This window comes from Rhinatrema bivittatum, chromosome 10, assembly GCF_901001135.1.
Source record: "Rhinatrema bivittatum chromosome 10, aRhiBiv1.1, whole genome shotgun sequence".
NCBI classification, from domain to species: Eukaryota; Metazoa; Chordata; class Amphibia; order Gymnophiona; family Rhinatrematidae; genus Rhinatrema; species Rhinatrema bivittatum.
In genome coordinates, this window is record NC_042624.1 from 56689492 (window position 1) to 56714023 (window position 24532).

The following is a 24532-nucleotide window of genomic DNA, read 5'->3' on the forward strand; positions in this document are numbered from 1 at the left end:
AAGATGAGGGAGGAAGGAGGGTGATTTACCCAGGATGGAGGCAAAAGAATAATGAGGGGTTGAGGAAAAGAGTGCATGAGGGGATTAGAGAGGGTGCAAGTAGAGGATAGAGAATGAGGGGATCAGAGGGGGTGCAAGTGGAGGATGGAGAGTGAGTGAAGTGATTGGATAAGAGAAGAACAGAACTGCTCTGGGGTGTGAGTGAGGAGATTGGAGGAGGGGTGCAGAGAGAGAGAGAGATGATTGGAGGGGCTGTGGATGAGGGGAATAGAAGGATGTGAAAGAAGGGATTGGTGTTGAGAAGGAATGTAAGTAAATCATTCCTCCCTCTCCTGATTCTGAGTCCCTGTCCCAAACCAGGATCCCCTCTTTCTCCTCCTCTCACCTTCATCTACCTTACCTTTCCTCCACTCATTCTTTCCCTTTAATTCCCCCATCATGTGCCTCTATTTCACTTTCATCCCTTATCTCCCTGCTTGAGATTCCTTCTCCATTGCCCTTCTCTGAGATCCCCTCTCTCTCCCTGTTTTCCTGATTCTCCCCCCTCCTCTTTCCAGTACCATCACTAAGATCCCTCCCCCTCCCCCAGGAAAAGAACCAAATAAAATAACCGGACATAGAAATTTTAGAAAATAATGATTTTTAATATAAATGAAAACAAGTCAATATGGAAATATATGCAAAATAATGCAAATTTGCACATACTTGCCAGAATGTTTAAAAATCTGTCAAAGGAAACTGGGGCCACTGATTATTTGCGAGTTGCAAGTCTACCACTTGTAGCTCCTGGGAAAGGATTACCAGTGAGATGGCTAGACTCAAGGTGCTAAAAATAAAAACGATAAATGGGGAACTACCTGGTAATTGCAAATACTAGCTCATGTTGCTACAGCTTAAGTAGAGCTCGATTCTAATTGAGCTAGAAGCCTAAATGAACAGGAGGAAACTGCATGGTATGTCTGCATAAATCAATTCAAAGAGCTGTTACAAATCTGATCAAGCTGCTGCACCCTAAGTAAATGTAGACCTGAATGCACAATGGAAAGCATAAATGTGCTAGTCTGTGCGGGGATCAAGTTAGACAATCCATGATACAGCATCAGTGCCAGATCCAGAAACCAGCCCCTGCTGCCCTTCAATTTGTGGGCACAAGCTAAGCATGCAGACAGACCATATGAGCAGCAGGAACATATCCAAAGAAAAGGAACTGTATAAAAGTAGAATTATGGCAATGTAAATATAGTTTTGCAAACCACATTGTGATCCAGGATAGTCAATGTTTTATTGCTTCTGAATTTAGACTAGGTTGTTAGCCTATTTCTGTATTGCTTGGCAAAGAATTTGACTTTGTAATATACAGTATGAAAGGTTAATCATGCTTTGCTAGGAAAACATACTGTACTCTGGAGTTGTATAACATCTGGAACTTAAGAGTATGAGTTTGCTTTTGTGCAGGTTTCCGGCTAATTGATATGGAGACATTTGTGCACATACAGAAAATCTACAGTGTTGTCTTTTCAGTTTCCAGTGTGTCACAGACATTACCCAAGAAGGCATAATTAGATTTTTATTTGTAATTTTTATTTCTATCCTGCTTAGCATAGACCTCCAACTACAATGCTCACTTCTTGCTGTCGGAGGTAGAATGTTTGCTAGACTGACCTTTGATCTTACCCAGTTTGGCAATTTTAATGCACTTATGGAAGTCAATGGTATAAGTAAGTTCAAAAAGAGATTAGGCAAATTTAAGGAAGACAGATCAGTCACAAGTAATTTAACAGAACAGTCAGAGATATTACCCTCATCTTAAAGCACCCGTAAACCAGGACTACTAGACACAGCAAGAATATGGCAGCAGATGGTCAACTTACATTAGTAACTGAAGTATTTCATAATTCAAGACAGAGCACTTAGTTCTATTAGCAAAACAAAAAAATGCCTCAATTTCTTTTAAAATCAGTGATATGTTTCAAGATTTATAATTTGAAACTTGAATGGAAACATACATTCAGAAATAAGACAAGTGCAGAATACAGAAAGAAATGATAGTGCAGCACAGGAGTTACCTTTCTCCACATTTGTAAAATGTTTCATGGCCATGATTTCTGTTTGTGATGCTGGTTCATGGTATTTACACAAGACATTCCTTCAGATGAAGCATGCATTTACTCATGCAGTGTTTTACATCATACTATAAAAGGCCAATTATGTACATAACAGCACAGATATATTTCACATAAATTAAATACAATAGTTATTCCACTGGTTTTTGTAGCAAAAAGCTTTGATCATGAGCACTCGTCAATGAGGCACCTTCTTAACTCCGCACCAGTTACTCCAAGTTAACGTTCTGGAGTTAATTAGCTTCTTACAGTATAGAATAAGAATTTTTTCCATAGCCACAGAGTGAAATAAATCCTGTACTAAATAGGACAATTTATATACAAGCACTGCATTTCATCAGAGAAAAACAGCCACAAATCCATGTTGAAAAGCATAAGACACATCAGCCGCCTTAAATATCTCTCTGTAAATACAAATGTTTCTTAGTTTTATATTTTTGGGGATGGCAGGTTTGACACGTGTATCTTTGTGTCATCCCATGCTCAAAATCTTTTGCTCTGGCTACTAGAAGCCTTTAAGATGAATATTCAAAATGTTCCTTGCGTAAAAGTTAGCCACTATACGTGTAAATAGCCTCTGCTCATGTATTCCTTATTTAACAAAAGACAAAAATATGTGCATATTTTCACTTTCACACTCACATATGTGCACAAAAAAAAAAAAAAAAAAGGGGGGGTGATCTAGGAGGTATTCCTGGACAGGGCCAACAGTTACACTAGTAAGTTGCTATTTTAAAAAACACTAACATGCGTGCATTTTCCAATTTGCTTGTGTATTTTTATACCTCTATGTAAGAAGCTGAAAATATTTCCTTCCCCACTGCAGAAACAGAGAGATATACCACTGCTTTCTTTCAAGTATGGACATATACTTTTTACTTTGACATTCCTCCTAGGGAGGATAGTTTCTGCATGTCCCCATCTATGTGCTTATATGGCTGCGTGGAGATCTACTACAGTATTTTATAACCTGCGCGTTATCAGGTACACGCAGATTATTAAATGTGCATGTATCTGCTCCACAACATAGGTGCATATGTTTAGTTACACATGAATACCTACAATGTATTGAAAGCATGTACTTTTCCTGCCTGTTTTACAAACATAGGCATGTATATTTTACACTAAAAAGAAAATAATATATAACCTGCTCATGTAAAACCCTGGTTTATGTGCAGAAGCTAGTATATTTTAAAACATGCACGTTCAACTGAAATCGCCAGTTTGCCAATACCTCCATTAGTTAACCCAGTCCTTCTCCAGGTCATCAAGACCCTCCTAGTTCTTCACCCTTAACTCCCCACTTCATCCAGACCTCCCACTCAACCAATAGCAGACAACAGATGAGTCTGTTATCAGTTGTGCTTGGTAATTAGCAGGTGTAAAATGGCACAAATAAGTTGCCTACTGTACTCATATAGGTCTTTTATAAAATAGCAACTTACGTATGTAACTCTTATCCCTGCCTGGAATACCCTTACTCTGCCCCTTGTTGGTGCATATAAATATGCACGTGAAACTGAAAATACATGCATACCTTTCGATGTTTATAAAATAGCATGTATGTGAGTACAAGCTACCCATGCATGTATAATCATAGGTAGCTTTGAAAATTCATCCTGTAGGCTATGCTTAGTAGGCCTCTTAGGCCTTGTGTTTTATGATTATCTATTACCAAACTATCCATAAAACAATGAAGGGATATGGCCTGATTTCTCCCACTATTATGAACAAACACAGATTTAGCTACTCTGTCTTTATGAATGCTGTGGCAGATGATATCAGAAGAGAAATCGAAGACTTCATAGACAGACTGAGTCAAAATGAAACCAATGTTGCTGGAACAAATAGATACCACTGCCAGCTTCTTTGAAAAAGATGACTGATCTTGAAAAGACTACAAATGAGCTGATAGAACATCAGGTGATCTTGAAAACAGCCAAAGGAGATTAAATTTCAGAATCGCTGGAGAGCCTGAACTGGACAAAGATGTTGAAAATCTGGTAAAAGAAGCATACCTGAGGATCACGGGAGAAGGGCGGCACAACATATAGGATATTCAGATGAGAAGAAGCAGAGCACTCACTGCAAATTAATTTCAGGAGAAATGGGAACTACTAAACCAAAACAGAGGGAAACAATATAACCTTTTCAAGGGAAATAGGTCAGAAAACTTTGCTATTTTATCACAGTATGCACTCTATAGGAGACAAAGTTCAAAGCTCTGATTACAAGGTTAATGGTAAGAGAAATTCAGAGTACATTGGGGTTTCCATTTGCCTTACGTTTCCAAATCAGGTCAGAAAAACTCCATCACAATGGTGGAAGAATGCCTAAGAAAAAATGAATACTTGCTGGGGAATTCAAATATGGATTCATCAAATAGCTTGTTGTTGCCCAGGTAGAGTGTCCATCAAGCTAGTTTGAGAGAACATTGCCCAAATCTCATCTTGGAGTGAGTTTCCTTACTCCGAAGGCCATCAAATCTTCACAGGAGACCACTGTTCTGTTCGTACGTCTCATGTTGAATGTGAAAGTGGCCCCAACCCCCTACACTCATACCTAATCCCCACCTCGAGTTACTAGGTGGGCCTCCCATAGGGATACAAATACCTGTCTAGGGAGTAGACATTATAGCAAGTCTCTCAGTCTCTCTCTCTCTCTCAAACCTTTCATGAAACAGCTGTTCGTGCACCGCGAAGATGTATTCACGAAAACATCGCGGCACGTGAAGTTTCCCTGCTGCACGAAAAAAGCCTCATTTGCATGGGAAACGCCCCTTAATGCATTACCAATGCGATATTGGAAAATGAGGCCCTAAGAGAGAGAGGTTCTGCTGAATGACTGACTGTTAAACAGATTAGAGTATTTCTTGTAGAAGATAGTATTACTTAAAATGTTGGAAGCAGACTACAAAGAGGGATCTGAATGCAGAAAAAACCAGAGTGGGGAGTAAGAGGAAGCATCTAACTCTCAGCAATGTAGGGTACAGTACTTCAATATAAGATTTTAGGATGGGCTTGATGTTACTTTTGTGGGAATGTGGCTGTTTATTTCTGCCCCTATTGTTCAGATTTGAAGGACATGCTTAAAAGAGGTTTCCTGTTTCATACTTGCTTTCCCTGGAGATGTAAAAGGGTTTGTTTTTTTTCAATGAAGAGTTGAGGTAACACCAGTTGTACAGAGAGTTCTTTAAAAGTTTACAAGATCTAAATTCAAATGTTATCTGGCTGCGGAAGATAGTTGGATAAATATATCTTGCTAACCTAACTGGCATATTCAGCGATGCAGTCATGCAACTGAATGTACCTAGATAACTTTTAGTTAGCCAGATAAGTTTATCTGGCTAACTTTAGGCCTGCTCAATAGCTGATCTAACTTATCCAACTAACATAGCCGAATAAGTCTAAATACTGCTACTTATCCAGCTAAGGGGGTTATTTTCTAAACGTTTATCACGTGTGATAAGGCCCTAATGCACGCAATAAACCCCTATCGCACGCGAAAAGGGGCTTTTCGCGTGCAATAAGATGCAAATAAGCTGGAGGGGAGGAGTCAGTGAGGGGGAAGATTCGGCCGCGGCCCTGCTGCCGGCAATAATGTGAGGGACATTATCACCAGCAGTAGAGCAGTTAATAGACCACCTTTTACGGTGGCACTATTTGTGCGAAAAGCTGCAGCCGACTGCACTGCGGCTGGCGAAATCGCACCAACATGGTGCGAACAGCTGCGGCCTTTCGCAGTCCTGCCTCCCCTTTGCCCTCTGCCCCCTTTTTCGCTGGATTCATCATTCAGCGAAGAATGATGAATCCATCCCTAACAGGCCGATACAGTACAGCGCACTGTTAACCCACGATTGGACGTGTGTTTTCGACGCGCTAGCTTTACCCCTTATTCAGTAAGGGGTAATAGCATGTCGAAAATGCGCGCCTAACCCCCCCAAACCTAATAGCGCCCGCAACATGCAAATGCATTTTGATGGCCCTATTAGGTATTCCCGCGCAATACAGTAAGTAAAATGTGAAGCCAAGCTGCACATTTTACTTTAAGAAATTAGCGCCTACCCAAAGGTAGGCGCTAATTTCTGCCGGCACCGGTGCAGCCAAGAGAAAGGGCCCTATCACTGGCAGGGCCCAATCTATGGAACACCTTGCCCACTGAAATCAGATTGCAGACTGATATCAAATTTTTTAAGAAAAGCTTAAAGACATGGCTCTTTAAACAAGCCTTTCCTAAAGAAGCGGGAGGGTAGAGAGGAGGAGAAAAAACAAGTCAGAGAAGTGCAATTGAGAATGAAGAATTTAACAGTTTTTAAAAATGCATATTAACATAACTATGAAGAGTAACTCAATAATACACCTGGAATTGACCATCACTACTCAAACATTGATTTTATTAATGAGTTTGTAACCGTACTTAATTGGCACCTGTTAGAATGTACGATAACCTACCTATACATCATTATTTTGTGCCTGTTTGTAAACCGTTGCGATGGTACCTAACTTAGCGACGGTATAGAAAAGTTTTTAAATAAAATAAATAAAATACCATTTGAGCTTTTACCACAGATAAAATGGGCCATTACTCCTTATAATCTGAAATCCTAAAGATAATGATTTAAACTCTGCTCTGTCCACAGTGTAACAACAAATTTCAACATATTCCCTACAATTTAATATTTAAGTAAGTCAGGAAAGAGGAGACTTGTGGGAGATGAGTTGGGACATAAGACATGTAATTACCACCATGGGTGATAAATGATACCTTTCATGCCATCAAGAGCCTATTATCAAGTAGAGGAAAGAGAATCCACTTGCACAGAGTCATGATGTCATTCGGGTTTATGTAGTATGAGGTAAGGAGAAAAGAGCAGCATTCTGGGCGTAATCATCACTCTTCTAAGTTGTATTCACAGATGGTAGAGGAAGAAGAGATAACTAGAAAATTTCTGTAAGCTTTCCAAGGGTAGGGGTTTGACTAAAAAGAGAAACATGGGGAAGGCAGATTGAGATTAGAGTCTCACTGAAGAAACATCTCTTTGGTAATGGGAAACCAGGAGTTATTTCTTATTCTAGAAAATACAATTTCTTTCAGGGGGAAGGGTGGGGGGGGGGGTGGGGTGAGGGAGTGCTCCTTCTGCTGGGGGAGGGGGGGAGTTTCTGTTCTTTCTTCTTTTTTGAATTTGTCACTAGGATGACTGCAGTGGATAGGCAATACCTGCATTGATAATTTATTATCCCCAAACTTAGACTGGGCAACTGGGTGTGGGAATTGGTATTCGATTTGTGGGGCAAATGTTTTAGCAATTAAGGCTGTACAGTTAGCTATTTTCCAGTGGAGGAGTAGCCTAGTGGCTATGAACCAGGAGACCATGGTTCAAGTCCTGCTGTCACTCCTTGTGACCTTAGGCAAGTCACTTTACCCTCCATTGCCTCAAGTACAAACTTAGATTGTAAGCCCTCTGGGGAAAGGGAAATACCTACAGTACCTGAATGTAATCCACTTTGAAGCTCTGAAAAAAGTGCAAAAAGCAGAATATAAATCTAAATAAATAAAATGGTGACAAAGACAGAGTGAGAAGATTTGAGTTTACTTTTTTGCTCATGTTAAGAACATAAGAAATTGCCATGCTGGATCAGACCAAGGGTCCATCAAGCCCAGCATCCTGTTTCCAACGGAGGCCAAACTAGACCACAAGGACCTGGCAAGTACCCAAACACCAAGAAGATCCCATGCTATGATGCCAGTAATAGCAGAGGCCATTCCCTAAGTCAGCTTTATTAATAGCAGTTAATGGACTTCTCCTCCAAGAACTTATCCAAACCTTTTTTGAACCCAAATACACTAACCACATACTCTGGCAACACATTCCAGAGCTTAATTGTGCATTGAGTGAAAGAATTCTCTACGATTAGTCTTAAATGTGCTACTTGCTAACTTCATGGAGTGCCCCCTAGTCCTTCTATTATCCGAAAATGTAAATAACCGATTCACATCTACTCATAAGACCTCTCATGATCTTAAAGACCTCTATCTTATCCCCCCTCAGCCATTGCTTCTCCAAGCTGAACAGCCCTAACCTCTTCAGCCTTTCCTCATAGGGGAGTTGTTCCATCCCATTTATCATTTTGGTTGCCCTTCTCTGTAACTTCTCCATCTCAACTATATCTTTTTTGAGATGCGGCGACCAGAATTGTACACATTATTCAAGGTGCGGTCTCACCAAGGAGCGATACAGAGGCATTATGACATTTTCTGTTTGTTAACCATTCCCTTCCTAATAATTCCTAATATTGTTTGCTTTTTTGTCTGCTGCAGCACACTGAGCTGACAATTTCAAAGTATTATTCATTATGATGCCTAGATCTTTTTCCTGGGTGGTAGCTCCTAATATGGAACCTAACATCATGTAACTACAGCAAGGGTTATTTTTCCCTATTTGCAACACCTTGCACTTGTCCACATTAAATTTTATCTGCCATTTGGATGCCCAATCTTCCAGTCTTGCAAGGTCCTCCTGTAATGTATCACAATCCGCTTGTGATTTAACTATTCTGAATAATTTTGTATCATTCCCTGAGGCTCTCCACTGTTACCCTTTTCCACTGGGAAAATTGACCATTTAATCCTACTCTCCGTTTCCTGTCTTTTAACCAGTTTGTAATCCACAAAAGGACATTGCCTCCTATCCCATGACTTTTTAGCTTTCTTAGAAGCCTCTCATGTGGGACCTTATCAAATGCCATCTGGAAATCCAAATACACTACATCTACCGGTTCACCTTTATCCACATGTTTATTAACCCCTTCAAAAAATGAAGCAGATTTGTTAGGCAGGACTTCCCTTGGGTAAATCCATGTTGACTGTGTTTCATTAAACCATGTCTTTCTATATGCCCTACGATTTTGATCTTTAGAATAGTTTCCATTATTTTTCCTGGCACTGAAGTCAGGCTCACTGGTCTATAGTTTTCCGGATTGCCCCTGGAGCCCTTTTTAAATATTGGGGTTACATTGGCCACCCTCCAGTTTTCAGGTACAATGGATGATTTTAATGATAGGTTACAAATTTTAACAAATAAATCAGAAATTTTGTTAAGTTCCTTCAGTACCTTAAGATGCATACCATCCAGTCCAGGTTATTTGCTACTCTTTAGTTTGTCAATCTGGCCTACTACATCTTCCAGGTTCACAGTGATCTCGTTCAGTTCGTCTGACTCCTCACCCTTGAAAACCATCTCCCAAACATACTCATTAGTAAACACGGAAGCAAAGAATTCATTGTCTTTCTGCAATGGCCTTATCGGTCATCTAAAGGTCCAACCGACTCCTTCACAGGTTTCTTGCTTTGGATATATTTTAAAAAGTTTTTATTATGAGTTTTTGCCTCTATGGCCAACTTCATTTCAAATTCTCTCTTTGCGTGTCTTGACATTGCTTATGCTTTATCCTATTTTCTTCAGATGGATCCTTCTTCCAATTTCTGAAGAATTGTTTTTGGCTAAAATAGCCTCTTTCACCTCACCTTTTAACCATGCTGGTAATTGTTTTGCTTTCTATTTTGGTGCAGTTCATTCCATGGTTTACTCTTATGGTTATATTTAAAAACTTTAAGGTGCTGTTTTATTCAATAAAATGTTGAAGAATAAATAAAAGTGGCTGGGAAATATTGTGACTAATTTTTCATAAATCACAAGAATGTACCATTTTATGAGAATGAAGTGTAATAAATAGTAATATATTTCTTTTCTCTTTTTTTTTTTAAAGATGTCTAAATTGGAAGATCCATCTTCAACCGCTGGCCAGCTAAGAATGTTAACAAGATAAACTGATCCTGTTAGCTAGCCCAGAATATTCAGTGGTAAGTGCAGTCTCCTGAATATACCTGGCTATCTTAAAATTGGCTAGATAAGTTTATCCAGCTAAATTTAGGACCACTCTTCAGTAGCCCTAAAGTTATCCTGCTATGTTATCCGGTTAATGCTGAATACTGATGTTTATCTGGCTAACTTAACTGATAAACAGCCACTTCCCGCAATGCCCCCCTCCTGCCTTGACTGCTTCAGCTAACATTTTAGCTGGAATGAAAGTTAGCTTGCTACGTCAGGACAGATGTGCTGTATCAGATCAACCCAACTTGTTAAATTTCTTAAACAAAGGGCAAGTGATTATTTGTTGCCAGGTCAGCCAAATATTGTATTGTGTGAGTCAGCAAAACCAGTGCATTCATTGATTTCAGAGTTCATTGTGTTTGACCATGCTTGCAATGGTTGTATTTTGTTGAGAGGATATAAAGCCTTGATATGGTCTTGTTTAAGTTTTTATATAGTACAGTTCTGTGGAGGCAAGAACATGTTCTTTATATATAGTTGTGTCTGATGCATTCTTAGAAATTTTTTTTAATTTATTCCAGTGCACCTGATTTAAAAAAAAAAAAAAAAAAACAGCATTGCACCTTCATCCCTCTATATTTGTAACTCAGTTGCACCAAAGATTTTAACACAATCGGGGTAATTTTGTAACAGTCCCATTAGATAAATGAAAAATACATGCATAAGTTGCATCAATTACGGTAATTACCAAAGCAAATTTATGTGTGTTAGCTTTCAAAATGACCCCACCAGAAATACCCACAATTACATCTGCTAAAATGTGCACTGCAACTTTGGGGGAAAATGTATGTACATTCTTTTGAAAATCCAGAAGTTTGTACCTAAGTGCAAGCCGCTCCCTAACCCCATCCTAGGAAGGTCTCCTGGTAAACTTACACACAGACAGTAAGTATACCCGAATCTTGAGTGGGCGATTTCTATGGATAAAGCGCTGTTTTACCTGTGACTTTGAAAACAACTCTCTCAATGCACATTGTAAATTTCCTTGCACAGCAAATTATGGCTGCCAAACAAGAACTCACAAAAATGTACAGAAATGTTTTTTGTAAACTTTGCCTACATTCATGCTGTCTCTGCTCCTGGGGTCTGGAAGGGAAGGCACGCTCATGATCTCTGCCTCTGGGATCAGGGTTGAGGGGATTCTCTGGCTGCATGAGCCAGAGAGGAGAATTCTCGGACCTGCACTCTCTCGCACACACTCCTCCTACGTCCTGGAAAGAGGATCCTGAAGCCCTTCACTCATTCTCTCTCCTCTTGAGTCCTGGGAAGGGGATCCCTGGCCCAGTATCAACCTTGTGACAGAAGAACTTATGTGAACCACTACATCACTTGTCAGATATCCTTACAGTGGCTGCTGAAATAGGCATCTATATATATATATATATATATATATATATATATAATTTTTTTTAAAGCCATTTTATTTCCTTTGGAGCACTACCAAAGACACTTTCATCCTGGTGTGTAGTACAAAAAGAAGTGTTCTAAGTGTTTACACGAAACAGTCCATTTGTTAATAGAGATGTGAATCGTTTTTTGTGTTCGTGTCGTATGTCGTTTTTTTTGCAGTTTGGGTTTTTTTGTTTTTTGTTTTTTTTTGCGAAAAATCGTTTTGTTAGTACGCACTAACTCCCCGTTAGTGTGCACTAACAAAAACCATTACATTTTGTTATTTTTTTGTTACTTTTTGTTAGTGCACGCTAACTCCCATTAGCACGCATTAATCCAAAAAATGAATTTTCGTGGAAAAATGGGAAAATCCTGATCGTTTTTCAGGCCCCCCAAAACATGCCGAATTAGACAATTTCATTGAAATCTTCCAATTTGGAAAAAAATGAATGCACATCTCTATTTGTTAATAGTATGTGTAGAAACATAGAATAAGCCAGCAGATGAGGATAACAAAGCCCATCTAGTTTATTCCGTTTCCCCAGTGCAGTGTCATAGACTTTGTTTGATTACTGGCTTTTATTTTAATTTCTTTGTAACTAAAGATCCTCTGTGCTTCTCAGGCTTTCTTGAATTGCATTACTGTTTTGTTTCTACCACCTCCATTTGAAGGCTGTTCCATGTGGTTTCAGCAGTTAGTGTAACTGGGTTTAAAAAAGGTTTGGATAAGTTCCTAAAAGATATAAATCCTTAAACTGCTATGATGGTAATTAATAAGCAGTAGTAGCTTATAATCTATCTAATGTTTGGGTACTTGCCAAGTATTTGTGACTTGGATTGGCCACGGTGGAAACAGGATACTGGGCTTGATGGCCCTTGGTCTGACCCAGTGTGGCATATCTTATGTTCTTACGTCATCCACCTCGCCTTCCATGAAGTAATATTTTCTGATGTGACTCCTCAATCTGTCCCCTTGGAGACTCATATAAGAATTGCCATACTGAATCAGAATGAGACTCCCATTAAGCTCAGGATCTTGTTTCCAGCAGAGGTCAATCTAGGTCACAAGTAGGATCCCTGATAGGATCCCAAACAATAGATAGATCCCATGCTGCTAATGCCCAGTGATAAGTAATGGCTTTTCCAAAATCTGTTTGGTTAACAGTTTATGGACATAATGGATACGGGGTAGGTGAGCTCTTAGTGATGCAGCCACAAGGGTGAGCATTTGCCAACTGCACTACAGGGTGCAGTTGGCAAATGCACCCTGTAGTGGGTCAGTCTAGAGCTTCACATTTACCAGCTGTCTCCTGTTGGGTCCGTCAGTGCTAGACAGCTTCACCCAGTTTGCCTCACCTTGTTCACGACTCCTCCCACTTACCTAGGAAAGATGGCTACCGCCGCGTCTACAAACCGACCTCTCCGGCGTCTCCAGATTGGCTATGGTGCAGCCTCCCACCATGCACCTCCCAGGTACCTACTAGGGTGCGCATGCCACCCACATCTTTATTCCAACCTTGGTGTGAACCTCGGGGGCATGCCTACTTACTGACATCATGCCATCCGGGTATAAAACCTATTCTAATTTGTTAGCTCGTTGAGTTAGCAAGGACTCAAATCCATTCCTGACTATGCTACTCTGTCGCTTCCATACTGTAGCTGGAAGCTCTCTCTCTCTCTGCCCTTTGGGGTAACTGCTAACCTGGGTACCTACTCCTCGGGGGCCCTCTGCTTTATTTCAGGTGCCTTACAGGGAACAGGTACTCGCTCCTCGAGGGCCTGCTCTCCCTGCCTCGGTGCCTGTACCATCTTCTTCAACCTGGTGGAATCGCATACCTACAGCAAACATCTAGTGAGTACTCTAACTCTGTCTCTCATCCACAGTACTACATTGCTGGGAAACCTGCTTCGGAACCTCCTTATATCAACGGGGTGAGAAGGGCTCCCTCTGCCGAGGTCCCTGAGACTGCTACTACCAGACTGCCTCACTACTGCCACGTCTGGTGGACTCTTCAAGCTGTATAATAAAGAACTAATTTGTGTTTGTGCGTTCTGAGTCTAGCCCAGTACTGTGGCTCCTCACGGGACTCCTTCCCGTGGGCGTGGTCATCCGCCACAGTACCCAAGGATGCACCCAAACACCGCTTAACCATAACATCTCCTCTGCAGGTTGGGCCCTTGGATTTTGGTGGCTAGCAGGAATTAGGTGGGTCCCTAGGGGAGAGGTGGTGGCTAGAGTCTAGAAACACACCAGGCTTATGGAAGTTAGTGGAGAGCCAAGGTTGGGGCAGGCAGCGAGCAGGAGTAGTCAGGTCCAGGCTAGAGATCAGTTCCAGGTGGCAAGCAAACATAGTCAGGTCCAGAACAGCAAGCCGAGGAAGATGTAGATACCCAGGAGACACTGAGGATGGGAACAAGGCAGGATGAGGCTGGACCGGGTGACAAGATGAGGCTGAGCTGGTCAACAAGACAAGACTGGATGAAGCAAGACTGGAATGCGAGGCAAGGTTGGAAGACAAGACAAGGTGAGGCTGGCCAAGGCAAGGCTGGAAGAAGGAGCAAGGAACAGGAATGCTGGCAACATGCACTGCAGGGAATGCAGGAGACCCATTGCTGAGGCATGGTCTGGACGTCCGAAAACCCTTTTAAGGACTGAAGCCTATAATGTTATCCAAGGGCACTGCAGTCTGTTTCTCACCGCCGGCTCTAAGTCTGGGTGGCCAGTGTACGCACCTAAGGAGACCAGGGCTGGTGCAGGGATTGCGGTGCTTATGCCGCAAGAGTGAGGCCTGGTGTTGGGGGGTGAGTGCGCCAGCTCGCGGGGACATCCTGCGAGCCAGCAAACATAACAATGGACTTCTCCAAGAACTTATCCAAACCTTTTTTAAACCCAGCTATGCTAGCTGCCTTTACCACATCCTCCAGCAACACACAATTAGTGTGTTGAATGAAAAAAAATTTTCTTCAATTTGTTTTAATGTGCTACTTACTAACTTCATAAGAGTGTCCCCTAGTTTTTGCATTATTTGAAAGAGTAAATAATCAATTCACATTTACCTGTTCTGTTCCGCTCATGATTTTATGGACCTCTATCATATCCCCTCCCAAAAGTCTCTTCTCCAAGCTGAACAGTCCTAACCTCTTTAGCCTTTCCTCATAGGAGAGCTGTTCCAACACCTTTATCATTTTGGTCACTCTTTTCTATACCTTTTCCAGTTCAGCTATCTCGTTTTTGAGATACAGTGATCAGAAATGCACATAATGCTTTTGTTGTACAATTTCATTTCCATTGGGGAAAAAAAGTTAGCTTCTTCTGTTCATTATCTATACCCTTGAGGTGTTTGAATGTCTCTTAATATCCTTCCATATCTCTTCTCCTCTAAGATATATGTAGACATAGATTATGCTAAATTAGCAAGTGACTATTTAGACTTGTTCAGACCAATCTGGCTCTGTCTGAAATGACAGAGAAGGTCAAAGAAAATTATTTTTGCACCAAGAGCATATCTATATAGAGCTTAGAAGTGTCAAGCATAACTAGTGAATAAATGTGCTATGGTGCAGAAAGATCACCAAACTCTTCTGCAATAGTGTTTTGTTTTGTTTTTAAATCCCTATAACAAAGCACCCATAACATGACTAAATGCTCCAAACCAATGGATCCTTTAAGCTAAACACAGTAGTTGAGACCATGTTTTTTCAGATTATTGACTCAATTATATTTGCTGAACTTCTCTGGAGAATTGCACATTTGGACACAGTGTTCCAGGAGGATAGATTACTTGATTTGGCAGTTTACCACATACACAAGAGCAGTAACTCAAGCACATGGAGCATATGCAGAAGGAAAAAAACTTACATAAAATTAAACAGTATTTATTTATTGATATTTAATGTTCTGCTTTTTACCACAAATGGTCTCAAAAGCGGATTACAATAGAATTCAATCAGATTACCATAGTATTATATTAAAAGGCAATAAGAAATGAGCATGAATCCATTTAAAGAGAAATTCAAATTTAGTTTCTTCATTGTTGTCCTAAAAATAGGAATACATCTATGTTAATTGGGTCATTGGACAGGAGGTTTCTTTTGGGAATGCTTAGATAAAAAGCCATGCTTTAGCTTTTATCCTGTTGGTGAGATAGCTGGGCTCTTGGAGGCATCTTCCAAATCTTTGGGGTGTACCAGCTGAAGGCTCAAAGTCTGGTGCAGGATAGTCTGGCAGAGGCCAGAGGCAGGGTGGAAAGAAGAGCCAATTGGAAGGATCTGACTTCTCTAGTGGGGCCATTGGGCAGAAGAAGTTGCAAGAGATATTCTGGGGCCCATTTGTTCATGCACTTGAAGATGTAGCAGTGTTTTGAACATGATCCTGCTCTCCTCTGGGAGCCAGTGTAGCTGAGATAGAAAAGTTTTATGTGGTCTGATGCTTTTACTCCTACTAGGACTCTCACTCCTGTACTTTGTAGGAGCTGGAGGCATTTTACACTTTATTAGGAGATGCCATTGAATAATGAATTGCGGAAGTCTATTCTGCTGTTGATTAATGCATGGATCACTGTTGCTGCATTGTGTTTATCCAGGTAGGTCAGATGTATGAATGAGGTTCTTACTACATTGGTGATGTGTGTTTCCATGGTGAGGTTTTGATCCAGTTTGACCCCTAAGTTTGGTACTGATTCTTTGGGATGTAATGAGGTACCTAACAGGTAGGGTTGTGATTATAAGAGATGACCTTGATGGCTAATCCAGAGAAGTTCCAATTTGGAGGGATTCAATTTGAGTTTCTGATTGCTAAGCCATTGAGCCACAGTCATAAGATAATTATTTTGATTTGAAATGGAGGGAGAATGGTTGAATCTAATTTTGCACAGTTAAATGTCATCTGCAAAAATATGGCACTCAATTAAGGCCTGAATGATGTCACATATTGGGTAGATGTAAATGTTAAAAAGGATTGGGGAGAGACTGAGCCTTGGGGAATTTTATTCATGAGAGCTCGAGGTTTAGAGGGTTTGTTAGCCCATGTGACTGATTAAGTTCTGTTAGAAAGAAAGGATTCAAACCTGTTAAGAGCAGTAGCTTCAGTGCCAATGATTCTTAAACGCTGAATCAGAATTGCTGGTAAACTACGTCAAAGGAGGCAGAGAGATCTAGTAAAACAAGAAGGGAGTCACTGCCGTGATCAGCTATTGTTGATGGTAGAACAGATTTAGTTCCATGGCCTTTTCTAAAGCTGGATTCTTGACAGTGTAAGATGTTGGATTCCACAAAGTAATTGAGTAATTTGAGATAAACTACTTCTTCCACTGGCTTGGACAAGAAGGGAAGGCTGGAGACTGGGCAAAAATAATCTAATATTTTGATTTGGCCCAAGTTTCTTCAGAATCAGTTTGATGATTTCACTTTTGAGTGAATGGGGGATGACTCCTTCAGATAGGATGGCATTTTCAATAGTTGATAGCCAAAAGATTAAGTATTGCTTCAGATTGCAGATCATTCTAGGTGGAATAGGATCTAGTGGGCTTGTGGATTGACTGATTCTTTGGAGGATCTTCTCCATCTCCTGTGGGGTGACCTTTCTGAAGTCAGCTAGTAGAAGTAGTTTGATCGAGATTTTGTGGAAGGTAGTATCTTTGTTGGGGGGATTTAGTGCTCTGATCAGTGAGGTTGAGGAGGGAAGAGAATCTAGGTAAGATCTGATGTTTTTTTATTTTTCTGTGAAGAACTGGGCAAAATCTTCTACTGAGAGAGCATCTGTAGCAGTGGCAGATGTTTGGGTTTCAGGTGTGGAAAGTTTTTCTGCACAAGTTTAAAGATTTTACTTGGGTTATTCATTGCTAGTTTGAGTTATTTAGGGATGTGGTCTTCTTTTATTTTTTGGCTTGATGCATGGTTGCTTTATAGTTTTTGAAGTGTTATTTGCAGTGGATGTTTTATGTTTTTGCCAAGCTCATTCAACTTGTCAGAATAGTTGTTTGAAAATGTTTGTGGAACCAGGGAAAATTTCTGAAAGTTTTGATGGAATTTGGCTTGAGAGGTGCTAGTGTCTGAAAGATAATACTATCAGCTACATTCTCTAGTAATCCAAACTATTGTTCTATTCATGAAAGAGCATGTGTTGGATTCAAATAATTATAGTTTTTAGGAAAGTTGCCTTTTTTGTAAAAGTATTGCTGAGTGTGAAAACTTTTTTTTTTTTAAGTCACTTGGACTACCTCCAAAGAAGGCTCATCTAACTCATGATTTACAATGAAAAAAGTGTTATTGGGCTGGCCTAGTGGGTCAGTGGAAGTTCTGTACTTGCGGAAGGTCTTTGGTTCAATCACTGAGTTCACTCTTCCACCTCCCAGGTTGGCCGATATTGATGATGATGATGATGCTTAAGCAGCATTCACAGTTCCCAGTGGGGAGGACATCATCATCATTGCTTAAAGGTGATAGCTAATAGTAGGACTCATGGCTCATGATTGCAGGGTCTGGAAGGAGCCCAGATTCATAGCCCCTGGCCAAATACTGTCTCCAGAATGATAAGACTGGGGGGGATTTGACTGCACTGGAAGTAGAAAGGAGCAGGAGGAAACTGCTGTATGAAAGAAAAGGAAAGGTATTATCTTTGCAACCAATAAACTGCTTCTGAGTCACAATCAAGCCCAAAAAAATTTGAAGATTACACACCATATCAAAAAACCCAAGAGCAAAGCAAAAATGGAAATTTTTGATATAAAATGTGAGCACAAGAAAGAATACCTTATAGTGCCTTTCTGCATGTATGCTTCACATATTAGGCCATTCTTTAACGCAGGTTGTGAATTTCCCAAGTGTATTGAATAACCACTGTATTTCATGATTCATAGATCAAGAATGATTGAAGGCTCTCATACTGAGTAAAAGCATGTCTCAATCTTAGATAGTGACAGAGTGACTGAGATCTCTATCTCTTTGTTTTCATATACATGCTTTCTCTCTCTCTGTCTCCTTCTCTCATGCTTTGTGTAGAAAATGTGACAATGATTCAATCCAGATAAATGATTGTGTCCATAGGTTTTATCATGGTCTGGATAGATAAATACTGACAAACTTCGGATACAGAAGGTGGGGGTAAGAACCAAGGGGACAGATGATTGAATGAGAAAGGTCTAAGGCGACAGGCAATAGATGCAAAAGAATGGGACAAGAGGAACTTATCTGTCAACAACTTACTGTGTTGTGTTAATGATCCTGTGAAACACCAGATCAAAGAAGAATCATTTTTTTTATATGATGTCCAACTTCAGTAAAAAAAAAAATAAATACAACTGAACTCTGATAATCTCAGAAAGTTATTCTGAGGACAAATTTCAAAGGCATCTAAGTGAGTATTTATTTATTTTTGAATATCAGCTTTGCCGAGAGCCTCTGCCCTTCCCCCGGGGCTTTATAAAATAGGCCCAACGTGCATAGGGCTTTTAAAATCCGGCCCTCCTATATTCTTGTTCTGAGTGGGTTATAACAAATTACATTTCAGAACATGCATACTTTTTATCTATATTTAAGGGAGGCATTCCCGGGGGGGGGTATTTTAGGTGGAAGCAAAAAATAATGCATATAGATTGTATTTTCAAACCTTTGGAGGTAATTTTTAAATGAGTTACATGCATAAATGTAGCATACTATTATACCAATTTTCAAATGTCCACGTACACAAGTAGGAGGTAATTTTGAAAAGAATGTACATGCTTAAAATTGGGTTTTACACATGTAAATGAACTTTATGGGGTAGATTTGTAAAGTTATGCGCGAGTGTAGATTTGTTCGCACAACCCGGCGTGAACAAATCTACACCTGAATTTATAACATGCACGCAGCCGCGCGCATGTTATAAAATCCAGGGTCAGCGCGCACAGGGGGGTGCACAATTGTGCAACCTGCGCACGCCGAGCAGCCTGCCTCCGCTCCCTCCAAGGCCGCTCCGAAATCGGAGCGGCCTCGGAGGGAACTTTTTTCTGGCCAGCCCTAACTAAATCCCCCCCCCCCCCCCCCCCCACCTTTGTTCAGAAAGTTACACCTGCCCGAGGCAGGCGTAACTTATGCCATTCCCTGGCCCGGGAGCTGGTTCGGAGGCCTCTGCCATGCCCCCGGAATGCCCCTGAATGCTCTCCGCCCCTGATACACTCCCCAAGCGAAGCCCTGGGACTTACGCGAGTCAGCGGGGTCCCAGGAGCGATCTCCCACTCTTGGGCCATCAGCTGCCACTAATCAAAATGGCGCCGATGGCCCTTTGCCCTTACCAGATGATGGGCTATCGGTGCCATTGGTCGCTCCTGTCACCTGGTAGGAGCAGTGGATGGCCTGTGCCATTTTATAAGATGGTGTCGGCTGTCCATTGCTCCTACCATGTGACAGAGGCCGGCCAATGGCACCAATAGCCCCTGCCACATAGTAAGGGCAAAGGGCCACCGGTGCCATTTTGTTTACTGGCAGCCTACGGCCTGAGAGTGGGAGATCGCTCCCGGGACCCTCGCTGGACCACCAGGGACTTTCAGTATGTTTTGGGGGGGTCGGGAGGGTGGGGGGGTTGTAATTAAATCTGAAGGGTTGGGGTGGTTTTTTGGGGTGTTTTTTTTGTTTTGTTTTGTTTTTTGTGGTTCGGGACAGCCGGGAAAAAAAACAAAACGGCCCTAACTACAGGAAACGAAATTTCCTGCGGCAGGCCAATAACGAAGGCTGAACCAAAGGTTCGGCCGAATCACATCTCTATTATTTAGATGCATTCCCCCCCCCCCCCCCCCCCCCCCATCCCTCATAAATAGGCTCTTATACGCATAAGTCAGGGGATTTTTTAACATGAAATAAACAGTTTAACCAATTAGTTTACCTGTTTGCCCAGTCCATCTGTGAAGATCCTCCTGATGTTTCACCCTGAAGTCCCTCCATTTCACCTAGAACCCCTGCCCCCACCCAGCCATTTTTTCACTTTTATGATGTTTGCAATCATTTACTCCTGATATTCAGCAAGAATAAATGTACGCAGGTAAGGTGCCATATTTGCATGTGCAAATTGCTTATAAAGTAGCTTATTCAGGAAAATATTGCCCCCCCCCCCCCCCCCTCAGAAAACCCTTGGTCTGCTCCTTTTTTACGTGTGTAAATGTACTCTCAGACACTGATTTATGCAAATATGTTGGTTTTTTAAATTAGCAAAAGCATTTTCATGCTTAAAAGTGGGTTTTTAATGTGTAAATGTACTTTACCTTTGTAAGTGGGCTTTTGAAGATTGCTACAATATATGCCATTGAATTGTCAAATAGTCTTTACCAGCTGTGGGGGTAATTTCTAAAAAAATTTACATGTGTAAATGTAACTACCATTGTAGCAATTTTCAAAAGCCATTTATCTGCGTAAAGTGCACTTTTGCAGTAAATCCTATGGAGAATTCAATGGCATATATTTAGGCAATTTTCAAAAGTCCAGTTACTTGAGTAAAGTGCATTTTCATGCGCAAAACAGTTTTACGCATGTAAATGCTTTTTAAAATCAGGCCTTCTAAGTGCACTTAATATGGGCAAGTGCCTTTTGAAAATTGCTATGAAAGTATATTTACATGCATAACTCCATTGAAAATTCATCTGTATTGAGGTGTTGGGTGCATTGGGCCTGAGTTAATTCAAATTTGAAAAGTCAAAAAAAGAAGACTACAAATAGGATCTCCAAGTCCTGGATTCCAGGCCTGGGCCTAGTCCTGGATTCCAGGCTTCAGGACCCGGCCTCCGGGCCAGGCCCGAGTCGAGGGCCCATCATCAGGTCCTGGACTGCAGCATTGGGCCTCAGTCTGAGTTGAGGCCCCAAAATTGGGTCAGGGCTAGGACATGGCATCTGATTTGGTAAGTATTAGAGGGCAGTTGTTGAAATTTCCCTGGTCTGGGCCTTTGCTTGTGACTCAGCCATCATTGCGCTCTGGCATAGGCCACAATCTCTTTGTCAGGTTGCAGCCTAGGCCAAGGCCTCTGAATTGCATTTGGGCGTAGGCCGAAACTCCTGCTTTGGGTTTTGGCCTATTCCCTAGGTGAGACCCCAGCTTCGAGCCTAGTCCTGACCAGCAACTTTTTTTTTTTTTTAAATAGGTTTTCAAAACAAAATGAGATTCTGACAAAATTTCAGTTAGAATTTAACTTGTTCCATTTTGAAAACAATCTGAAATGAAATAGGATATTTTGTCTCATTTCCTGTTTTGTTTCTTCTGAATGCACATTCCTACTTGTCAATATGCAAAGAGTTGCAGGAACCAGCATATCCTGTCATTCCTTGTAATGTTACATGGTGTTGTTTCTATCATTACTAAAGGTATCTGATGCACTATTTGCATATCTTAACATTTGCATATCCTTCTCTTAAATATCTGTTTTCTGAAAATCTGTGGTCTGGTAGTTTCCCTAGCAAAGAGGAGAAATGGGTCTAGCATCTCTGCTGAACTTGCTGACTGATTTCTGGCATCACAATGTGCAACACGGCAAGGGCCTTTTTTTGCATGTAACCCTGCTTGTCTGCAGTTGAATGAGCCCGGTAGCTTTAATACATCTGAAATCAAGTGGACCTCTGTCTCAAAAATGCTGGCATCTAAAAAAAAAATAAAAAAATACGTTCCGAAACTTCTGCAGGGAAACATCTGGGAACAATGCCAAAGAATCATTGAAAATCCAGTCTAAACTCAACAACATCGCTCAGTCATGGACCATGCTTCTCAGGCCAAATTCTGCACTCTGCTGAACATCTAATGAGTTTTCCCAATGACCCATGGCAACCTTGTAATTTAACATTGTATTGTAACGACCTGACCTGTAGTTTAATGCTTTGTCGATCTTGCTATTTTTTCCATGAAAAATGTATCCCTTTAAAGAAAGGCTATAAAGACTCAGTGTCCAGGGAAACAGGGAAAAAAAAAATCCTTTGAAAAGCTGTTGCAGGGGGGGGGCGGTGACTGATGCAAACAACGTCCATCTCATAATGATACCTAACCAGTGGCGTACCTAAAGTATTTGGCACCCGGTGTGGAGAATTCCTTTGGCACCCGCCCTCCCAGATTCACTTCTCTGTCCCTCCGTCCCTCCCCCCCCAGTGATCTCTGGTTCCCCTTTCCCTAACACAGACTCCCTCTCTCTTTCACACTTTCACACACCCCTGCACACAGGCCCCCTCCATTTCTTTCTCTCTCTCTCTCTCTCTCACATACACACCCCTTCACCCAGCTCCCTCTCTCACACACACACAGACATACAGGCATGCTCTCACACACACACAGACACAAACGTGTTCTTGCTTCCTACCCCGCTCCCCATCAGAAGCACAGCAGCAGCTTCCTTCTTCAGCCCCCATAAACAGACGGGGACTCTTCATTTTTCAGGGGCTGGTGCAGCTCTGCTTCCTGCATCTGCGGTGGGGGGAGGGGGGCAGCACTATTCCTCTTCCTCCTGCTTCAGGCAGCAATTGCATGAATTTTCCTTCTTCCCGCCCCCGCGATCCGGAAGAGGAAGAAGAAAAGGCTATATAGCTGCTGGCTCCAGAACCGTGGCACTCTAGGCAGCCGCCCAGTGCTTCCACCGCTCACAGCCCGGAGGCCTCCCTCTCTTACTACCACGAGCAGGATGGGTTATGCTTGCGACTGCCGCCCTCCAGGCTGGCACCCCCCCTCCTAGCTATCACCTGATGTGGACCGCATCCCCCTCCCCATTAGTACGCCACTGTACCAAAGACTGAGACAAATGTCTAGACCCACCAAAAAAACCCCAAAAACCCAGCAAAAAGAAAGAAATAGGCTAAACCTGTGCGTTTTGAGGATTTAGGATCATAGTCATCTTTTTGAGCACTGTTTGTTGTCACTGAGATGGGAGTTACTCATATGAGTTCTCCCTTTATTTGATGCTCCTTTTGTATTATTGGCATGGCTGCTTTTCAAGGTACACTGTTTTCTCTAAAATGTTTTCTATTCCAGCTGCTGCAGGAAATTGAAAGTTTCTTGTAACAAAAAGTGTGCCATTTCAAAGCTATCAGATTTATTGACCTTTTAGTATTTTCTACTTGCTCTTTAAATCTTGTTTACTATTATTCATAAAACCTTGCCCGCCAATCCTTTCCCCAAATAATTATTTCTTTATATATATGCAAGAAAGAGTCTTTGCTTTCCGTTCTTTAGTTGTCAACCAGAAGATGTTCTCCCAGATTTTGCAATCAGAAGAATAGAAACAATCATTCGGTTTCTTTCCAATATGAAATGTCTGACTGAAGGATTCTCGGAAAAGTTGCATCAGGAAGAGCAATAAGGAGGAAAAGTAAAGATGTGTACTGCACATTTCTTTTGTTTTGTTTTTATTTCATTATTTTCTTTTTGTTTCCTTTTATTTTGTCTATTTAAAATAGCCAACAAAAAAGAAACAAAACAATATGTTGGGTCTGCCTCACCCCCTTCCTTTCTGACATTGCCACCACTAAAGCCCCCATAGCACCTCACCACAGACTGCCCTGGACCTCCCCATTCATTTGCCTATCCACGTGTTTATGGGGGAGGAGCAATGCCCAATCACTCCTGCCCCACCATGTTTCCATTTCCAAATGGTGCTGGCAGACCATGAGGCTGGCATCATTTAGTTGCATGGAGATACCTCTATAAGGAGGTATAGATACCTTCATACACTGCAACCCTAACTCTAGGTGTGGACTGCTACCCGATGAGGCCATACAAGTTTTTGTTCTCATGGGGACGGGAACCTTCCCAGGCTAGCTTGATCCCTGACTCTTCCTTCCAGGGCCTGGATTCTTAGTTGAATGAGGAGGCGGGGGGGGGGGGGGGGAGGTGATTCCCAAGACACTGAGTGCTAAGGGTAGCTCTTGTGTGTCCTTTACCTTTTCCCTGGGGCAACCAATGTATGTCTGTCCCACAGTGTGCTGGCTGTGCCAAAGAAAGACTGGAGTCACTGTATTAGTGTCCAAACAATTCTGTACTGATCAAATTAATGAAAAATGGCACAATCTTAATCTACAGCAGCACAATGATTCCTCTTGTCACAATTACCTCCTCAAACTGTGCAGGAAGGTCAGATGTCAGCCAGGGGAATTCCTACCCTCCAAGGCTTGGAAAAATAGGGTCCCCAGGTGG

General features: G+C 41.5%; 1 long non-coding RNA gene across 1 annotated transcript in view; it reads left to right on the forward strand.

The window, feature by feature from the left end:
• Positions 1-24532, forward strand: part of LOC115100429 — a 132398-nt gene that overhangs the window by 85273 nt on the left and 22593 nt on the right. The window contains exon 5 of the long non-coding RNA XR_003859057.1: positions 9890-9983. This is a non-coding gene — a long non-coding RNA (uncharacterized LOC115100429). The remainder of the gene's footprint in view (positions 1-9889; positions 9984-24532) is intronic.